The 21,062-nt window shown below is 44.0% G+C and overlaps 1 pseudogene; it reads right to left on the bottom strand.

Annotated features, from left to right (window-relative positions):
* Nucleotides 1–19,525: 19,525 nt before the first annotated feature.
* LOC132417763 (probable E3 ubiquitin-protein ligase TRIML2) lies at nucleotides 19,526–20,831 on the bottom strand (annotated as a pseudogene).
* Between the last annotated feature and the right edge of the window lie 231 nt (nucleotides 20,832–21,062).

Raw genomic sequence — 21,062 nt, 5'->3', positions numbered from 1 at the left:
TAAAATAAATTTTTAACAATGTTGTCATTATATGCATCAGTTATATATCGTACAGCTTTATTACCCTACTAGTTGTATTACTTGATGTTACTCAGATGAGTCATTACCATTGCCCGTCATCAAATAAAAAATAGAAACATACGAAAGGAACATTTGAGTTGCTATCATTTCCTCTAATGGTAATAATTTAGACATTTTTGTCATATTTTTCAACTTTGTAGCAAAGCTGCATTATAAATTACATTTGTCATTGTAGTTTGAAGCTCACAGAAAAATGCCTTATGAGAAAGGAGGTAGAGATGTCAGAGCTGCTTTATCATAATATTGAGAAAGATGTCAGAAGGCTCAGGGAGGAGACAACGTTAGAATAGATTTATTATGAGACTCGAGAGTCTGCCACTCGACTATATTCCCTGGGAGGACTCGGAGTATACTCTTCTCACTAAGTGTAGAAGGATCGCATTGGGGGGTGGGCATCCGTGTTTTTGAGCTTGTGGTAAATGGTGGTACATGCTCCCATGGTCCTAGAGAACCCTTGGAAAGGCATAGTCCTGGGACCCCAACATCCCCGTTTCTCCCAAACCAAATCACTCCAACAGCAAAGCCCAACTTCTTCTTGCATGTATGCCACCCCAAAATGGTTATGGCAGTGGTAATACTCCTGATTATCCTGCCTAAGGACACTTCCTCTGTCAGGTGGCAGAGTCCTGCTAGGAGGTGTACACCCAAAAGGGAAACTTTTGATCACCCCAGACAGAGATATAGCTAGTGGACAAAACAGGAGGGAAAAAACTCAGTATTCAAAGTTTATTAGATTGGGTAAAGGAATAGGAAGCCCCAAAGCATCCCTCCTGCCAGTTAGGAAGACCAGGGCATCTGAGGATTAAAGAGATTTCTCAAGAAATACAATAGGAAATGAGGGTGGGGTTACAAACAGTAAACAGAAGGAAACACTGTGACAGTGAAAAATTAGGTAAGATTTGCAAGAGCCAACACTGAGGAAACCAAGAGGTAGAATCATGGCACAGAACAAAAAAGACAAAGAAGAGCTTGGTTAGAAGGACCAACTCCACACAGAAGATACAATAAGAAAACACAAGAGAGGAAATGATTCCAATGGTGCAGGCAACCTGCTTGCCCAGAAAGTTCATAAGGAAATGGTAGATATATTAACATCATCAACACAGGAGGCAAAAACAAAGTTAGGTAGCAATAAGGAATGTGATGGCATGAGTCAAAGAGGGAAAGAAAGGGATTAATAATTAAAAAGGAAAATTAAGCAGGCAAAGATACAGACTTTAAATTTGTATTTTTATTTATTCCTGTTCCCACATTTTATTGTATTTCCCTGGCAGACATCCCACACTCTGGTAAGTCTGGGGGAAAGGGAGGGGTTGGCAGAAAAATGTTGCTTTGGGGATTTGAATCTTATTACTTGGTGCTGTTAGTGTTGGGCAGACATTTATAAAAATTACATGCTGTAGTGGCAGGTCATTTTTTAAAAAAAATGAATCCTGAGCTTCAAATTTAGGACAAAGGTGAGGGTTTGAAAGAAATAAAGGGAAATAAGATGAAGGCAAAGGGAAGGTGGGATGCTGGGGGGGCGGCAGTTGGCTTGGAGGGAGCTGGAAAACCTGCCAGTGACCAGGAAGAGAGGAACCCAGCTGCCAGATCCCTGACGGACGAGAGACATTTACTTCCTGGAACTTGTCTTTTTGGCTGTTTACTTCCGTGGGGATTTTCCCTTGAATTGACACTAGTAGCCAGAAGCTTAGACAGAATCATTGGAATTGGGTTTGGAGGTTAGATACCGTCACGATTAGCTCTGCTTTTCACGCTTTTATGACTATTTTTAATCTCTCTCTTTGTTTGCTCTCATCTGCTCAGGAAAAGTTTAGCACATCTCACTTCCCCCATGTGGGTCCCCTCCCCCCCATCTTCTGTGCTTTGCTCTTCACCTTCTTTGTGAGAGGACCAGAGGCATATTAGGGCGACACCTGTCTGAGGTCTGGGATCTGACCTCCGGCATTGCTCCTACATTGGTTCTGTCTCCTGGGATGGGATCTGACATCCCACTGAGAACCTCACGGCCGGGACCACAGCTGCCTCTGCAGCAGCTCCTCAGCTTCTTGCTCCTCAGGAGGACGGCGTCCTTCCTCCGAGCCAGGCACTCCAGACTTGCCTTCCTTTTCCTTCTTGCTGCAACTTTGTAGGGCCATTTTCTAAAAACATTCACCAGAGGGGAGAAGGAATGTTTCCTTACAGGTGCCTATTTCCCCAAGTGACTTTTGTTAAAAGGCCGCCTGGGAGAATATTTACAATCTAAATGGTCTACAGAGTTTGCCTCACCATGTGGTATCCTCTTTAGCTAAGAGCTCTCTGGGGCCGGGTCGGGGAGGTAGAGGCAGCCCACACAGGGCTCCCTCCCCAGCACCGCCTAGCCTGGCCCCTGTCTCCACAGACTGCCTTGCCGCCTCTGAAAAGCAGATTCTGTAAAGTGATATTTTCCCCTCTTCTAATCTCAGAAAAGTTGTCAGACTGGTTCTGAGCCTCCCCATAGGCACTGTTCTTTGCTACAAAATGTGATGTGTGGTGCTGGGTTTAATCATGAAACTAGTGTATTCAGGACCACTGAAAAAGATTTTCACAAGGAAGTGTCTTTGCAATGATTCTCAGTTGCTCAGTGTCTTGCTTCAGTTCTGTTCTCCTTTTTAGCTTGTGTGCATTTTTTGCTATTTCTTCAGCGTGGTACAGACCAGAGAAGCATTTTCCTCGGTAGCATCCTTGTGTATATCCCTTTTAACTATGTTCTTGGGACTCAGGCGGCCTTTTACTTCAAAATTCCCTCATACGCACGGACTTGGAGAGATACAGACTAGACTCATATTTCCTGTATTAAAATACTTGCACAAAAACACTGTTCTTTCTAGTTTATCAAACAAGCTAATGTGTCTCCCGAGAATTTTGAGTTCAGACATGAAAAACTCTGTGAACCTTTTTGTGTGTGAATCATTTGAGCTTTGGACGGGTTTCCTCATGGGGAGATATGATTGCATAAAATATTCTACTTCTACCTAAAATGTTTCAGGAGATGATCTTTCAGCAAAGACTGTTAGTTTTACAATGGATAAGCAGTGTTTGAGAAAATAAACTCTGCATGAACAAAAAGCTTTCAGCTTCTTGCATACATTCTGTCTTCTCACAAGACCAAAGAGCTCTCATGAGTTCCTGAAATTTGAACCTCAAAGATTCAACTAATTGATCTATTCCTGTTTCTACATTTTATTCCCAGTGGCCATTTTCACACCCATCCCATTTAGGAGACCTGGAAAACTCAGGAGATATTTTCGGCCTGTCAGGACACACTTTTTTTTTTCTTTAACTTTTAAAAAAGAGCCATTGACTCTCTTTTTTTTTTTTTTTTTAAACTTTGCACCAACCAGTCCAACTCTTCATCTTGTTGAATCACCCCAGGGGACTTAAGCTCTGAAACCCAATTCCCCTCAAGCAAAGATATTTCATAGGCTTTTAGAAGTGGAAAGGATCCGAGAATTGTTCGTCTCACCCATTTCAACAGTTTCAACACAGGAAAGGATCCAGGGAGAGGGAGAAGGAATCCCACAAGAGAGGGGAAACTACACAGAAACAAAAGATTGTTTCAACCTTCAGATTCCACATACCTTCCACCGTGGAGCTCCATAAAATGGCCTCCATCACAGGGACAAGAAAGAGTGGGGTGGTGAGGGCTAAAGATTTCACTTTCAGTTTGGGTTGAAAATGAAGCCACAGTGTTTCCTACAACCCATTTCTTTAGCTTTCAGACAGTCTAGAGTGTCTTGCCTTTGAGGCCGCATCTGAGATGAGCTGAGCGCGATTTCTACTGCCTGCAGCCTACAACTTCATCTCTGGCTCCTACCATTTGGCCCAATTTCAGCTTTTCTCCAATTCCTGCCCTCCTCCCCTGCCTCCTGGGAAGACTCTGTTGCCTGATCTTTATTGCTCTTTTCCCACACTCCATTATACAGAGTGGCATCAGCCTCTGAATTTATTTATTAGGACTCAGGTCTACGATATACAACCCCACGCTTCAGTCGTAGAAAGTCAGCACCCAAGAGGAAGGGCCAGAGGCTTGCAAAACAGCCAACCCTCTGGAGGCCCCTCGGAGCCAAACTGGTTTTTCAATACTTCACACTCACAATCCCACAGTCCAGACGGGCAGCCACAAACCTTGTGGGGGAGTGCATTTGCAAGTGGCAACCTTATACCCACATGTCTGGCCTTCGCTTGGGACACTAGCTCTATTTTTAAAAATTAGCATTTTGCCTAATAAGCTTAACCTTTGTCATTGATGTTCCCATTCAATACATTTAAGCGTGGTACAGACTTAGATTGTGTATTTTTTTAAAAAAAAAACAACAGATAATACAGGTAATACATTTACATTGTGCATAACTCAAAATGATATTAAAAATATATGCGTTGAGAAGTCTCACTCCCACCTCTGACCCTGGTACCCATCCCCACCCCCTGTGTGTAACCACTTGTATTAGTCTTTTACATATCCTTTATTTTCACTTTTCCACCTGTTTTTTATTTTATTTATTTATTTATTTATTTATTTTGCGGTACACGGGCCTCTCACTGCTGTGGCCTCTCCAGTTGCAGAGCACAGGCTCCGGACGCACAGGCTTGTCGGCCATGGCTCACGGGCCCAGCCACTCGGTGGCATGTGGGATCTTCCCGGGCCGGGGCATGAACCCGTGTCCCCTGCATCGGCAGGCGGACTCTCAACCACTGCGCCACCAGGGAAGCCCTCCACCTGTTTTTTAAATAAGCCTTTTATTTTAGAATAGCTTTAGATTTACAGAAACATTGCAAAGATAAAAATACAAAAAGGCTTTGTATTCTCCTCACCCAATTTCCTCTATTGGTATTATTTTACAGTACCATGGTATATTTGTCACAGCTAAGAAATGAGCATTGTATGTAACTATGAACTAAACTCCACACTATTCATCTTTCACTAGTTTTTTCACTAATGTCCTTTTCCTGGTCCAGAATCCCATCCAGGATGCTGCATTCGTCATCATGTCTTTGTTGGCTCCTTTTGGCTATGACACGTTCACAGATTTTACTTGTTTATTTTATTTAGTTATTTATTTATTTATTGCGGTACGCGGGCCTCTCACTGTTATGGCCTCTCCCGTTGCGGAGCACAGGCTCCGGACGCGCAGGCTCCGCGGCCATGGCTCATGGGCCCAGCCGCTCCGCGGCATGTGGGATCTTCCCGGACCGGGGCACGAACCCGTGTCCCCTGCATCGGCAGGTGGATTCTCAACCACTGCGCCACCAGGGAAGCCCTACTTGTCTATTTTTAATTAAATTTTTTTACTGGGTAAAGTTGACATGTAACATTGTGTAAGCTTAGGGTGTAGAGCATGGAGTTGCTGTGATGTATTTATATATTGTAATATGGTTGCCATTGTAATGATACTTATCACATTACATACTTGTAGTACAGTATTATTGTCTATATTCCATATACCGCATGTTAGATCTCTATGGCTTATTTAGTACTTGTTACGAGTTTGTACCATTAAACACCATCAATCTTATCCCTGTGCCCCACCTCCCCTGGTAACAACCATTTTACACTGTTTGTTAGTTTACAGGTTTGACTTTTTTAGGTTCCACATACAAGTGATATCATACAGTACTTGTGTTTCTGTCTGACTTACCTTGCTTAGCGTAATGTGCTCAAGGTTCATCCATTTAGTTACAAATGACAAGATTTCCTTCTTTCTCATGGCTGAGTAATATTCCATGGTGTGTATGTACTACCTCTTTCTTATCCATTCATCCATTGATGGGCATTTGAGTTGGTTCCATATCTTGGCTATTGTGAATAATGCTGGGATAAACATGGGAGTGTACGTATCTCCTGTTTTCATCTCTTTTGGGTATATACCCAGAAGTGGAATTGCTGGATCATATGGTAGCTCTATTTTTAATTTTTTGAGGAACCTCCCTATCGTTTTCCACGGTGGTTGGACTAATTTATATTCCTACCAACAGTGTGCAAGTCCCCTTTCACTATAGCCTCGCCAGCCCCTGTTGTGTCTTGTCTTCTTGATGATAGCCATTTTAACAGTGGTGAGGTAACATCTCATTGTGGTTTTCAGTTGCATTTCCCTAGATTTTTCTTGCATTTGATGACTTTGACGGTTTTGAGGAGTGTGCTGGGTTGTGTATTTTGTAGAATATCCCTCAGTTGGAGTTTGTCTGATTTTTTTCTCATGATTAGGCTGAGTGGAAGACCACAGAGCTGTACTGCTATTCTCATCACATCATATCAGCGGGTACATGCTGTCAACATGACATTGCTGTTGAGGTTGACCTTGATCACCTGGCTGGGGTGATGTTTGCCAGGTTTCTCCATTGGGAATTTACCTTCCACCCCCTCCCTCCTTTTCATACTCAGCTCTTTGGAAGCAAGTCCCTAAGTGCAGCCTGCAATGTGGGGTGGGGAATACAGTGTTCCTTAGTCCGTGTTTGGTGTAAATTGGCAGGGCCCCTGGGAACGCCAAACCTCGTGCTAAGGCTGTTCCTCCAGTGGAGGCTCCAAAGTCAGACTTTCTCACCTCCTGACAGGCTCACGCATTCTCAGAGGCAACTCATACACTTACCAGGTTGCCGGGCTTTCACTCTATCGTTCGAATCGTGCTTTTATAGCGACCCCTCGGCATCAAAATCCGCTTTTACGAAGGTGAATCCCACGGCACTCTGGCGCTAGGGAAATGCTCTCTGCGTTAAATTTCAGTGGATTTGCACTGGACTTTGGTTTGATCTGAGTCCTGAAAAAGAATGTGTGGCTCACAGGACAGTCAGTGTTTGGGCGGCTTGATGCACACGGGCTTGTAATGGCATGTGTGTTTTGTCGTCCTAGCTCTGGAACTTCCTGTTGGGAAATAAAACTCTTTGAACTTATTTCTGTTTTACCACTGCCTCCCACACTGTGGGCTTGGGAAGTTCATTCTCCCGGGACCTCAGCATTGCCACCTGCCAAGTGGAGAGGGCAACATGAGGCCCCAGCAGAGCATCGTGCTAAACACTTCGTAACCGGGATTGCACGGACTAAAGATGGGCAGCTCTTGGTGTCAGAGGTGATGGGCTACGAAGACATTGGGGCACAGAAGTCCTCCTCTGTCCCTTGGGAAGGGTTCAAAGGGCGAGGTGCCTGGGGGTGTGATAGCACTCATGAGCTCTCCGAGGTTCTGGGGGAGACAGCTCTGCTTGCGCATGAGCAAGTATTGTCTGCCCTGTTACTGCAGCAGTAACATGGAAACTCCTCTTTTTTCAGCGAGCTTATAAAAATGAACAAGGCAAAAGCAAAACAACATACTCTGGTGGAAATGTATATTCTCGAAAAATCTAAATATAATCACAGGAATGGGGTGTTTTTATTTTTTATACTTATTGTTTTTTGGTTGTGCTGCAAGGCTTGAGGGATCTTACTTCCCCGACCAGGGACTGAACCCGGGGCCATGGCAGTGAAAGCGCTGAGTCCTAACTACCAGACTGCTAGGGAGCTCCCAGGAATGGGAGTGTTTTAATGAGAAGCAAATTACCTACATCAACCAATGTGGCTTATAGAACTGACTGACAAAACGAAAATCATCTACCAAATCCTGGAAGGCCCTTTAAGACCCTGCTAAAGGCTCACCTCTGTTCCAGCGCAGTCTTGACTGTAGGTGAATTACACCGTGTCAGATTCTCAGTACTCACTAGCTCTTTCAACCAACAAGCATTTATTGGCCTCCACTCTAAGCCAGGTACTGTATTAGTTATTCATCCTAAAAAGAATGAAAAATATTGTTCTAAGTGTCAGCACTACCTTCGTGACTCATTAAAAATCTTTTAAATACATTTTTCCAGGACCAAAATATACATCTTCAAGCCAAAGATTATATTATTTCTTGGCCACACCCTTCATCAAGTCATCTTTTCTCTTCCACACTCTGCCCTGGCCCCAAAGGGAGTTAGGAGAGGAAAGTATCTGCGGGATGTTGTGGGTCAATTAAATAGAAAGAATGTGACAACTTGATGTGGGTTTGTGATGTTTCAATTGGTTTATGCCCGGCTGGGGTGACAGATTTGTATTGGGCAATTGCATCACCCTCCTCTTGCTTTCCTTAATCACAAAAATGTGCCAGAAAACTGGATGTTGTGGATAGACTGTGGAATTACGTCGTTCCCACAAAGCATGGCGTCTGGCAGTGATTGGCAGACGATGGTTGTCACTGATGCTTCTGAGTTCTCTGAAGTTCTCTCTTGTGAGGCAAACAGCTGAGCTTTTGGTCATTCCTGATAAAGGCCTAAATATTATACCCAGGGCTTGTCTTGTCCTGTATGCTGAGTGAGCCGTTGACTGATAATGAGAGAAGTCCCCTACCCAAGAATATTCTATCAGCTTCTACCCCAGCACCTCCTCCTACCATCATCCCCTCCCACCAACAAATCTTTCTCAGATACCCTTGGCTGCCTCCACTAGTCTTTTAACAGTGAACTATACATTCACTGAGGTGGGTGGTGCTTTGGTCCATCATTAGCCATTAGCAGACTAAATGTGTTTATTGGATTAATTTAACCCCCTCTGCAAGGCCCAGATAGATTAAGGGGACAAAAGATTTTTTTTTGATGACAGAGAAGAAAAATCTAGAACAACAACAACAAAAGTCTAGATTGATTGGCAGCATGGAACACTGGTTGATCATGTGGCTCTAAGAGTCTGACTTCAGCCCTTCTGTTATGATCTTCCAGTTTCATAACTTCTTACTGCTTCAGTTTCTCCATTTGTACAAGAGGAATGATAACAATAAGAGATTCTTATTCAGACGTGATGGGGCACAGAAGTCCTCCTCTGTCCCCTGGGAAGGGTTCACAGGGCGAGGTGCCTGGGGGTGTGATACCACTCATGGGCTCTCCGAGGTTCTGCGGGAGACAGCTCTGCCTGCGCATGAGCAGGTATTGTCTGCCTTGTAAGATTGGGGTTGTGAGGATTAAGTGAGGACAGTTTTAGAGGAGTGCATGGGAATGCCTGGCAAACAGCAAATGCTTAATAAATATTACATCTTGGAGAGGGACTTGAGCAACCAGCTGTTAGCATGAGGGCCCTGGGAACCCTGGGAACATGGAGGGGAAGAAGAAACATCCCAGAGTAAAACATGTTCCAAAAATAAGACTCACATTCATTTTGCTAGGAACTGGTTTCTATCCCCAAGTGCGGATCTCATAAACTCTTCTTCTCAACCCTCCCTCCAATACCTTCCAAGATTCCATCCACAATCAACAAAGGGATTATCAGCTCCAATTTCTGGGGAGAGTATCGTTTTACCCTTAAACCAGAAGAAGGGGGACTCCCTGCATTTTCTGCCTCAGGGGTCAAGTGTCGTCAAGTTTTCCATTCATTTGATAGGGATCATGCCCGCACCCGGTTGCTGCAGTAGCTTAGGTGACAAGTACAATAATTCGGTAATTTGACTGTTGAATCTTCAGGAGACAAGAATTGCTTGAGTCCAGCATAGGCACAAGGACAGACACAAGGTCAAAAGTTGAAGCTTAGAAGACAGAGAGAAAAGCAATCTTTTCAAGTCTAGACAGCATATTAACAGAAGGGCTTAATATGTTGCTCTGTTTATAGGAGCTTTTTGCTGACAGCAGTGAACATGAGCCCTTTTTTCTCCCCATTCTGCAAGTTCCCTTCTGCTGTGTCGTTATAGCCACCTCTTCCCGTGAGCCCATGGAGGACTGGCAATCAGAAGCTATAGCTGGGGTCTGCAGGGCAGGGGGAAACAGGAAGGGGAAAAACAACTGGAGGGTTGATATTTTGGGGGCTGAAGGTGAATTCATCACATCAGTCTACTAGCAGCTCACAGCTATATTTTAGTCTTCTCATGATTTTTTTCTAGAAATGTTATAATAGTAAACGAGAGAATAGGCAGGTCATCAAACATTTTCTATATGCATTTTTATTTTCCTAAGGAAGGCAATTTGGGAAAGATACTTTCTTCCATTTTTAATCATTTTTTTTTAAATTATAAAATGACTTCAGTTAGAGTATTGGGCAGTAGCTGATGGGAATATAAATTCATTTCAACTTTCTGGAAAGTATTTTGGCAGTATATAATAAAAAGTTATCAAAAAGGGTACATCCTTGACACAGAAATTCCATTGCTAGGATTTTATACTATGGGAATAGTAGTATAAATATTTATATGACAGAATGTTCCTCACAGAATTATTTAGAATAGCCCCCCAAAATGGAAATTATCTAAACACTCTGAAATAGGGGATGGGTTAGATAGAATATAATGTGAATGCCAAAGAGCCACTCAAAACCTTCCTTAGAGGAGTATTTAATAGCAGTGAGACGTAAGGCAGTGCTTCGCATCACAGGCTTCAGAGGCCTTGAACTTGAGCTGCTATATGAGGGTAGTGATACCAACCTCACAGGGGTATTAGAAGGACAACGGAGGTAAAGAAGATAAAAATGAGATCAATGTATGATGATGATGTCATTGTTGGGTAAAAAAGCAGATTTCCTTGATTAGCTCTGGTAGTTTTCTGGTAGCATCTTTAGGATTCTCTGTGTATAGTATCATGTCACCTGCAAACAGTGACAGCTTGACTTCTTCAAAAAGCAGATTTCAAAACAGAATGGCCAGTAAAGTAACAATGTATCATTCATTTAAATATTTTATATATATATATATATATATATATATGCATGGCTTTACTACATGCATGTCTTTAATATGTATATACATATATAGTACATTATATGTGCATATATGTATGTGTGTATGTATATGATATGCCTAGAAAAAAGACTGGAAGGATATACACAAAATGTTAAAAGTAACTAGCTCTGGGTAGTGGAATTACAGGTGGATTTAATTTTTTTATTTTTCTGTATTCTTCAAAGTTTTAAATCCTGTCATCAGGAAATTTCATACCACCAGGAGTAAAATCCACCATTTAACTCTGATATTAAAAATGCTAAATTCGTTCTCTATGAAGAACAAGAATCTGCAAGGGGCGGGGTGTGGGGAGTAAAGCGCACCCTACAACGAAGCTCTTTAACCTGGAGAGAGACCGCAGGAAAGACTTGACCTCTCAGGAGGCGTCCAGTCATTGGAACAAAGTTCCGCTGTAGTCAGAGACCAGAGCTGTGGAGTTGGCCTGTCATTGTTCGCCTGAGGCACCTGAATGGGTAAGCAGGTTTCTCATAATTTGTGTATTGGGTTCTGGTTACATAAGCCACTAGCTGTTTGTGTAAATGGCTCTTTTACCCTGGTCTGAATTGGACGGAGTCTGTTTGATAGAGCAGCTTATATAACCGAAATCTGAGACTGAAGGAAGGATTTGGCCCGGACTGTTGATTGCATGGGAGGGTGGGTTGGAGAGGAAGCTTCCAGAGCAAGAGGCTCTTATTTTGAGGCAGTGAATTAGAGCAAATTGTTCCCCACACTCCACCTAACCACATTAACACAGTGGGATCTAGCCCATCGATAGAAATGGGTTCTATTCCTTCTTCTGCGGAGGGAACAGGGCTGTTTCTCTCCAAGGATCAAACAAGGTTAAGACGTGCATGCATGGACGCCGGTGGAAATGCCACGTTTAATAGTCATTCCACGGCCTGTGTCCCATTGACATTCCAACCCCCTTCTGTTTTTTAAAGCTCAAAAACATTTTCTTAACGGTTTTGGGGGGGTGGGATTTTATTTTTGCAAGAGTGGGTGTGTTTGTTGCCTTTTTTCCTTCTTTGAAAACTAGTTCAATTTTTTTCCTTTTTCCCTTCCTGAATTTTAATGGGCCTGAAAGTTGGAGTCTGCCAGAATTTGAACATTCAGAAAAGAAAGGTACAAGATCTTCCTCTCTCGAAAGCCAGCCTAGCGTGCATTTTTCAGGCCTTTCTCCCACACCCACTCAGCTTAAACCACGGAGGCTGCGTGGCGCTGGCCAAGGACTCCACTGTAAGCGCATATGCTTCCTGTTTTGTCTTTCACCTCATCTGGACCCTGGGGTAGACTCAATTCTCATCTCTGAGGCTCTGTTATTTCAGTCTTTGGTCTCAATGTCACTCAATCAGGAAAATGCTAATTCCTCAGCAGGGAGAGGAAAGTCATAACTCTCTTCTTAGCTTTATATTAAATCCCCCAGAATCCCCCAAACAAGTAGCCCAACCCTCTTACCTCTATTTCTCCGTCTGTAAAGGGAAGAACTGTGAAGTGTGTTTAAGTCCTCATACCAGCAATCCCTGAAAGCCATTTAGGCTCAATTTAGGTTGTGCCTCATTATCTCAAAAGGTGTAGAGAGAGTATCAGATCATCTAAATGGCATTCATCTTAATCAATACATGTAAGTCAAATGTGTATTGATCCATATTTAGAACAGAAGTGTATACTCACAGGCGCAGAGTAGATATATGTAATCTCTGACCACCCCCGTACACTCAGTGATTGCCAGTGGGATCCCCTCTTACCTCCTAGTTACTTCTCTGTCCCTGCCTCCACCAAAGGGACACCCTTTTTATTCAGAACCCCACCTCCATGAAGAACTTGTCCGAATTTCATACCAGAGGGATGACAGTCTTTTAGCATAGTTCTTACAGCAGTGTGAATCACTAATATGATTAATCCTGCCGAGGAGAGTTGCTAATTTTTATTCTAGGATGTCCTCTATTGTAAGATCTACCACCAATTTATTAATAGCTTTAAGGGGAGGAAGGAAAAACTACTACATGAATTGTATACGGTAACAGGGAGATACATCTCAAGTTCAGGGGAGGAAAATGCACAAGACACTGAGAGATCTGCAAAGAGGGCATTTGTTTACTGTGGTTAAATAGGCATGTAGACTCGAGGGAATTGCCTGGATAAGATCCCTGCACCACAGTCGGCGGTGTGACCTTGGGCAAGTGACAACCTCTCTGTGTCTCAGTTTCTTTGATCATAAAATGGGGATACTAGTGCCAGTCACACAGAGTTATTGCAAGGATTGAAGTATTTAATACATGCAAAGTGCTTAGAACAGTACTTGGTAACCAATCAACAAATATTAGGGTAATTGTTAATCCAGATGAATCTTTATTTTTCTTGTTCCAAACAAATCTGATGCAACATAGAGAACTTCTCCCCAGAAAAAAATACAAAACCTGTGCAGACACACAAAATTTATATACAAGCTCGGGGGTTTTCAAGACTCTGTGAAGTCCATTCATATTCCTCATCCACTTGGTGGAATCTAGAGGGATCCACCTGGGGCAGCACAAGCCTGGGCTTTGGAGTCAGGCCGACTTGGGTTTTAAGCCTGCCAGCCGCTGACTAGCAGTGTGGCCATGGGCAAGTTCTGTGACCTCTTTACATCACATCTCCTCACTTATAAAATTGGGCGTAACAACAGTACCTGCTCTGTGGACTTAGCCCATCGATAGAAAGGGATTCTACACGATAAACTGCGGTAACGCTGGCGGGGGCAGGAGAGGGGGAACAAAGAACTCCTGCCGTTTTCTGGGAATGGAGATTGTCCCTTTGCTCCCAGTCTATTTCCAGACACTTCCCCTTTTACAAAAGAGCTGGGAATGGGCAATCTGGTACCACAATTCTGGAAAATGTGCCCTATAATATGAATTATGGGAAGAGTAACAACAACAAAAATTAAATAGTGAAGTGACATGTTTCCAAATATTTAAGAAATTGTTACTTTACTAAAAGAGCCTAAATAAATATTCCTAAAGTGACAGTGAAATCTGGTAGGAAGATCCCAGAACTTGCTCCCAGGAGCTGCTTTTTAATCCCTCCCCAGCCTTAGAGACCATGAATGGTGATATCCCTGCTCAAACTCTCCCCCCGCCCCTGACATCAGTTTTGAACACCAGGAGCCTGGTGCATTTTAAGACTTTTCTAAATGTCCATAGGATCCAGCTTTCAGCTGGTAATGTTTATCCACGTACCACATATGTTTGTTTTTTTAGAAAAAGGACATAAGGAAATACACTGAAATGTTAATAGTAGAGATATAGGTTATTTTAATTTTCTTCTCTACATTTTCTTCACTTTCGATAATTTGTTTTGTAATAAGTATGCATCACTTAAATAATTAATTCAACAATTAGACATTTGTCTATATGAAAGGTACTCTGCTAGGTGTTGAGAATACAGCATCCATTATCTCTTGATGTCTACAGTCTAGAAGGGAATAAGACATTAAATAAGTAATTACACGAATAATTCATTGCTTCCAATGGCAGTAGGCCCAATAGTGAAGTCTAGGGGACTCTGAAATCAAGAGGGACTTGACCTAAGCTAGGGTCTGGGAAGGCTTCCCTGAATAAATAATATTAAAACTGAAATCTGAAGGGGGGAGGGGAGTAGGAAAGAAAGAGGAGAATATTCCAGGTGTAGAGATTAGCGTGTGCAAAGGCCCTGAGGCTTAGTGAGTTCAAGAAGCTAAAAGGAGGCCAGAGTGGTTACAGCTTGGGGGAAGGAAGAAATTCAGCTAAGGCAAGGGCAGCAACAAGCATGGCCTCAGAGATCATGTTAATGGTCTTTGCATCTGATTTTAAGAGGAGATAGAAAGCCAGGGTTTTAAGCAGAATAGTAACAAATAGTTATTTCCATTCTGGAATTTCTTTTTTCTAAAGAAAAATAACAACAAAGGTATTTCAAATCATTTGTTATGTATAGTTTAGGAGTTCTTGGATTTAGATTTTTTAAGGCCAATTCAACAGACTCACCCTATATATGAAAATATTGGGTAAAAGTGTTTTTACCCAGTATTGGAACGTTAGCTTCCTTTTTATAGGGAGCCTGGGACAGTGACAGGAGCTCAACACTGCAGCCCGGGTCCCCTGTCAGTCCAAGGCCATGGGGCATGGCTTGGCACAATAGTGGCAGATGGTGAAAGCCGGGCAGCAAAGCACCCTTCTTCCCACCACCCTGGGGAGTTGAGGCAGGAGGCAGCCCGTGAGCATTCTGTCAAGAAACCACCATGTGCCATGGAAACGCAAAACGGTGCAATTCCCAGACCCGCTGCGGTCAAAACACAGCTGGATAAATGACAGCATCTAGAACCTGACAAATTGTGAGAGTGTTTTTCTGCTCAGGAGTGCAGGGCTGGGTCACTGTCGTGCCAATGAACTGCCGTTAGAGTTCAGGGGATGATCGCAGGGACCTCCAAAAATGTACATCCGGAAACGCTGTCTTAGTGATGTGAACACACCAACTCGGAGTCTACATGTGTTGCGATGCTTTTGAGTTTATTCAAAATAATGGTTTAAACCACAGTGCTCTATCATCTCAGGAAATCACGGTATTGGAAGTAATTCACCACTTGGCCGCTGAATAACAGATGAGATACTTCCAGCCAGTCCTCCTCTCCAGGGTTCCTAAATCAGCTGGGCATGTCCTGACCTCCAGGTTATTTGAAGGGCAGGGGAAGCTGCCAAAACCCACCCTCGCTCCTGGAGGAACTCAAAGCTTTAGTGGGCTTTGGAGCCCGGTAACCGGCATCTGGTAGTCAACCTTTTCCTGTAATGAGGAGGTATTAAATATTCACATCAGGAATTGGGACTTTTGCAGGCCCTGAACTGGTCTTCCAACCTGTTACCTATTATGCTGCACACTTTATATACCCCCGAATACGACAAGAAGAAACTTGTGAGTGTTCTATAAAACCTGCCACTGACATCAGGGTGGGTCTTCGAGGCTTATGGTTATTCTAATAAAAGCAAGGAATGTGTAACAGGCTGTAGCCAGCAGACCACCAACCACTTTATCGTTGAAGCACAAAAGAAAACCTCTGGTAAACCTACCGTACCTGCCTCGCAGCGTGTGGCTGTTTCTTAACCCTTGAAGACTCTGTTACACGCCTAACTTAAGACGACATCTGTATGTTTCTGGTTTCCCTCCCTATGATGAGTCTGCTAAGTTACACACTTAGACAAGAAATACCTATTGATGGAGTGGTTATGAATTACAGATTGGAGGTTACAAATCAATTCAGGATTTTTAAAATATAAATTCAAACTAGATCTGTGAAGCCAGCTTTTCCTCAGACAGCAGAGGAAGATGGGCAGCCAGGCGGCCCTATGATAGGTATGAAGGAGGTCTTCTATGGCCCCAGAATCCTTTCTTGATCTCTTCCTTTTTCCATGGTTACCCTCATGCTCAGGAACTCAGTGTCCTATCCCTACCAAAGTGCAAACATGGGAAAGGAACTGTATCAGCAGGGGAATAGCAGGAAACTCTCAAAATAGTTATTAACTGAGGAGAATGAAATGAAGTTGCTATTTAGTCAAGCATAGGCTGGTAAAGGGCATCGGTGAGAGGTTGGGGGGGGGCACTCAGGGACTCTTACCAGCAGTGAGCTACTCCCACCCCAAAACCAAGGGGCCGGGGTGGTGGAGCCCTTATGAGAATCTGGCAGGAGCTTCAGCAAGAGAATCTGGTGGGGCTGCCTACAGCAGCCGGCCTCCTGGGGGCACAGAATAGGCCACACAAGGGCAGGTAACCCATCTGGAGGGGCAAAAGAAATCCAGATCCGGCACAGGATCTGACATCAGATTATGCAATCCATTACCTTGCTCAGATTCTTTAGCACCCCAAACCTAATAAGTATGAAAGAAAAGTTAGCGGTCGTGTGGGTACCTTATTTTTAATCCTTGTCCTAAAGGGTTTTCCAGCATCAGCGAGCAGATATGGAAGGGGGGAAAGAAGGAGCTGTCTCTGTTTCCAAAATCACACCCAGTAGTGGCCTCTGATCTTCAGGATGCTCAGGGACGAGAGGGAGCTTCCAGAGGAGACCGGATACACCTGGTGCACTAGGTCTTCCACCCTCCCAAAGCGCTGTCATCTGCTGGACAAGTGTGGGATGCACTACAACGTATCTGCCTTGAAAAGGATTCCCCCATTAAGCTTATTTAGGAGTCATGAAGCCATGCCCCTCATCTCCATCCTGCACATTTTACCAAGACTCCTCAAAAACTTTCCTGCTTCTGTCTTGCTCCCTCCAAGCCACAGTCCTCCACATAATCATCAAAATATTCTATCTTAAAAAAAAAAAATCCCCTGGACTTCCCTGGTGGTCCAGTGGTGAAGACTCCGCGCTTCCAGTCCTTCCACTGCAGGGGCCGCGTGTTTGATCCCTGATTAGGGAACTGAGATCCTGCGTGCCGCGTGTTGCGGCCAAAAAAAAACCCTGCTTAAAATCCTGCCACGACTCCACATTACCTACAGTGTAGACTGCAAACCCCATGGTGGACTCCCAGGTGCTTCCGCAGCCTCACCTCTTTTCAAGTCTCCTCCTTGCCCTTCAGGTACCAGCCACGTCAGTACTTTTGCTCGTGTCATCCAAGATGCGTGAGCTCCTTTTCTGGGTCTTCTGCCCCTATCGTCTACCTGCCTGACTCCTACTGGTTGTTTTGAGAAGTGTCTCAGGATTAAGACCTCCAGGCTGAGATGCAAAGATGCTATCACCCTGACCACCCTCCATCACAGCACTCCCACATCACACTGAAATGTCCCAGCTTGCCACTGGCACTGGGAGCACCATGAGGGCAGAGACTGTGTCTTATTCACGAATTCATCCTCCTAATGCAGCACCCAGCAAGAGCTGCCATTAGAAACTATTTGATGAACTAAACTAAATGACGACTTGCCAGAAAGAAAGCACTCCTCCAAAGCAAAATTCCCTGGGCATTAGATTTTTTTAAAAAGCATTATAGGAGGGGCTTCCCTGGTGGCGCAGTGGTTGAGAGTCCGCCTGCCGATGCAGGGGACACGGGTTCGTGCCCTGGTCCGGGAAGATCCCACATGCCGCGGAATGGCTGGGCCCGCGAGCCATGGCCGCTGAGTCTGCGCGTCCGGAGCCTGTGCTCCGCAACGGGAGAGGCCACAACAGTGAGAGGCCCGTGTACCGCAAAAAAAAAAAAAAAAAAAAAAAAAAGCATTATAAGAGTACAACCTGTATAGGTATTTAATTACTGTTGCTAGATCTCTCTCTATATTCCATGAATACCTCAGACCCTTAAGAATTGATTTAAATGAAAAAAACAATTTTGAAAGCTGATTGATTAAAGAATGTTTTGGTGGAATAATTGGAAAGAATAGAAGAATAAACCATAGAACATCTGACTCAGGGAGGCTTTAAAACACCCTCTAGTAGAAGAAGTAAAGTGACACAGTTACCTGAAGACAATAGTAGAGATCATTTGGAAGCGCCAGGCTTGATAGACTGACCTCCATGTTCCCATGGGTCATATTCTTTCTATAATTCTAAAGTGGCTTTAAAATACAGGTAATCAACTGCTCAGAGGAGATGTAATCACTCAGTGTCTATCGCTTCACAATTGTGTAGCTACAGGATTAGATCGTGTAGATTGGGATCTGTTTCTAAGAAATGGGAGTGCTAAATGAAGTGGGTCAAACATACCTCACTTCTCACAAGCTATAGCCTCTGGCAACATTATTTATCCTCTAAAGTCAATATACTGTAGGTATCTTTATCTTCCTGGTGTTCTCTAGGGCTCCTGGAATGGTGGGTTGGACCCTATCTAGACGGCAGCTTCATCCATTCAACGGGAGATCACCCACTGGAGTTACTGGAAAATGTCCATTTTTACATTCAGCATGTTATCTCAACCATCAAAATAATCTGGAGTTGGTTTATTTTTTGGAAAACTATTTGCTGCAAACCAAAAAACTGTCAGTCATAAAAAGGATGTTAACGATAGAGAGACCTCAGCAGCGTAAACAAAGCAAAGATATTGGCTGGCGTCATGCAACCTGTAGAGGGCGCAGTGGAGGCCCGGAGTTTGTTGGCTCATGGCTCTCAAGCTACAGAGCAGCTCACCAACACCGAAACCATTGGCACCGTCTGGGGGTCTAAACAAGGAAAGTCCATGGGGTCAAAAAGAGCAAGGACATACCTCAGAAATTCCAGCTCCTTTTGACAAGTATCCGATGCTGGGACTCAAAATTGACACCAAATTATTCATTAAAGGTCCCCTACACACACCACCACCACCACCCTTGCAGCACAATATTTTCTTCCCCGCCCCCTTGAATGTGAAGTTGAAACTAAGTGAATTCAGTGGCAATTGGAAACCCCAGCATTACAAAGCGGTGTATTTCATCATATACGGTTTAGTCTAATTCTGGATAAACCACGTCTCCCCACTTTTGTCTCCAGCTGAAGAGGCATCAGTGGCGCCTGCAGCCTCTTCTGCACAGCTGCTTCTCCACCGACAATTGCTGCTCAGACACAGGGCCCTTCTCCAGAAGTTGATGGTAGAATCGGGGAGCAGAGGGAACAGTCGTCCACCCAAACACAAACTCCAAATATGAGAAAGCGTCTGTTGTGCAATTTTTTTTTCGAGTGCTAAAAATCTTTTATTGGATTACTTTGTAAAATAACTTATATAAAGTCATGCTTGTAACGTTCTTGCCTCTTGTGGTCTTAGATTTCACACCAAAGAAGATTGAGGGCTAAGAGTACCATTACAAGAAGAAACATGAGGGAGGCAGATGCTCAGAGAGTCGGAATTCATGCCTCCATTTGAGATACAAAGAGAAAATATAGGCCTGAGAGCTCCTTGGAAGGCGAGATAAGAGAAATTATAGATGAGGGATCTCTGTCACATCATAGAAGGATATCTGCCCATATTCATAGTCCAGGAAAACTCCAACTCTGCATTTGCTCTCTCAAGGAAACCCTTTTTAAAAGGGGAAAGGCCCAGAAAGTATAATCAGTTCCCATGATGGATCCTTGAATAAGACCTTATCTCCGGAAGCACTTCTGCTGGCCGAGCTTCCATGTACGCCCAGCCGCCACTGTGTTGCCTTTTCCACGCCCGCCCCCCAGTAGGTGCCGCCCTGAGGGGAAGCTCTCCACACCCAATATGGTGGCACTCAAGTCACATCTCTCTGGGTGACCGGCTACCTCCTGCTGCACATTTCTGAGTCTCACGCTTCTCAAATCCTCAGATAAGACCAGACAGGGATGAGCTGTTTTAGGGTCCAAAGTTATAGGGCTTTGCAGCACGTTTAGCATTTTGCTCATTCCTGTTATTTGGCATAAACTCAGGTCTGTGATTCGGGCGGGCTCTAGACACTGAAGCAGTAGTGACTCTCTCCTTTCCAAAGAATACCTTGCATTCTGGAGTGACGCTGAGGCAGATTGCCCACATTTCTTCTCTAGCTCTGCAGTGATTTTTGGAGGCTGCATATCTGTTCAGAGAGCTGACTTCACTCTCCCTCAGTTTACTCATGTTCTCTCTCCCCAAACAGTTCCGTCTCTGCAGTATTTCCTGGAACTTCTCCTTCGACTTTGTGGCAAACTCCATCAGTTGGTTCTGATTGGCTTCTCTCAGGTTCAGGTTGAATCTGCAACCTTGCAGGCTCTGGAAGTTCACTTTGTTTTCTTCAATCATCAGTCGGAACCTTATCCTTTATTCAGACTCAATCATCACTTTAAAATTCTGCTCTTCCTCCTGCATCATCACCATTCTTCCTTGCTCATCAGCCAATATGCTTTTAGTTACTTCAAGTTCCTCCTTCAATGTGTTCAATATCTCCTGGAATAACTTCCTGGAATTCTCAGCAGCTTTTTGTACTCCATACAACCTGATTCTTGTGCTCCTGGGACTTGAAGTACTTGTCACAAAGCGTGATTTGGTCATCATGGCAGAACAGCTGTGGTGGATCCAGATGTATCTCACAGCAGACATCTGGGATTTCTTGCTCTAACTGGGAGCAGAGCCTTTTGGACATGCCGGCAGGTGGCCCTAGTTGAAGATTGGGCTGTTTCTGTTGTGGAATACACCTCCCCGTACTCTGAAAAGGAAAAGAGTGGCAGTGTTCTGGTGCAGACACACTTGTTAACCTCAGTCCGCAGTCAAGCATCAGCAGGTCAGCGCATCCTGGACTCCTCAAATCCAGCAAATCTTCGGCAGCCACGTGTTGAGCTCTCAGCAGTCAGCATAATTGGCCAGGACCCTCCTC

This window comes from Delphinus delphis, chromosome 2 (assembly GCF_949987515.2).
Source record: "Delphinus delphis chromosome 2, mDelDel1.2, whole genome shotgun sequence".
Classification (NCBI taxonomy): domain Eukaryota; kingdom Metazoa; phylum Chordata; class Mammalia; order Artiodactyla; family Delphinidae; genus Delphinus; species Delphinus delphis.
This window is presented reverse-complemented; position numbering and strand designations above follow the sequence as displayed.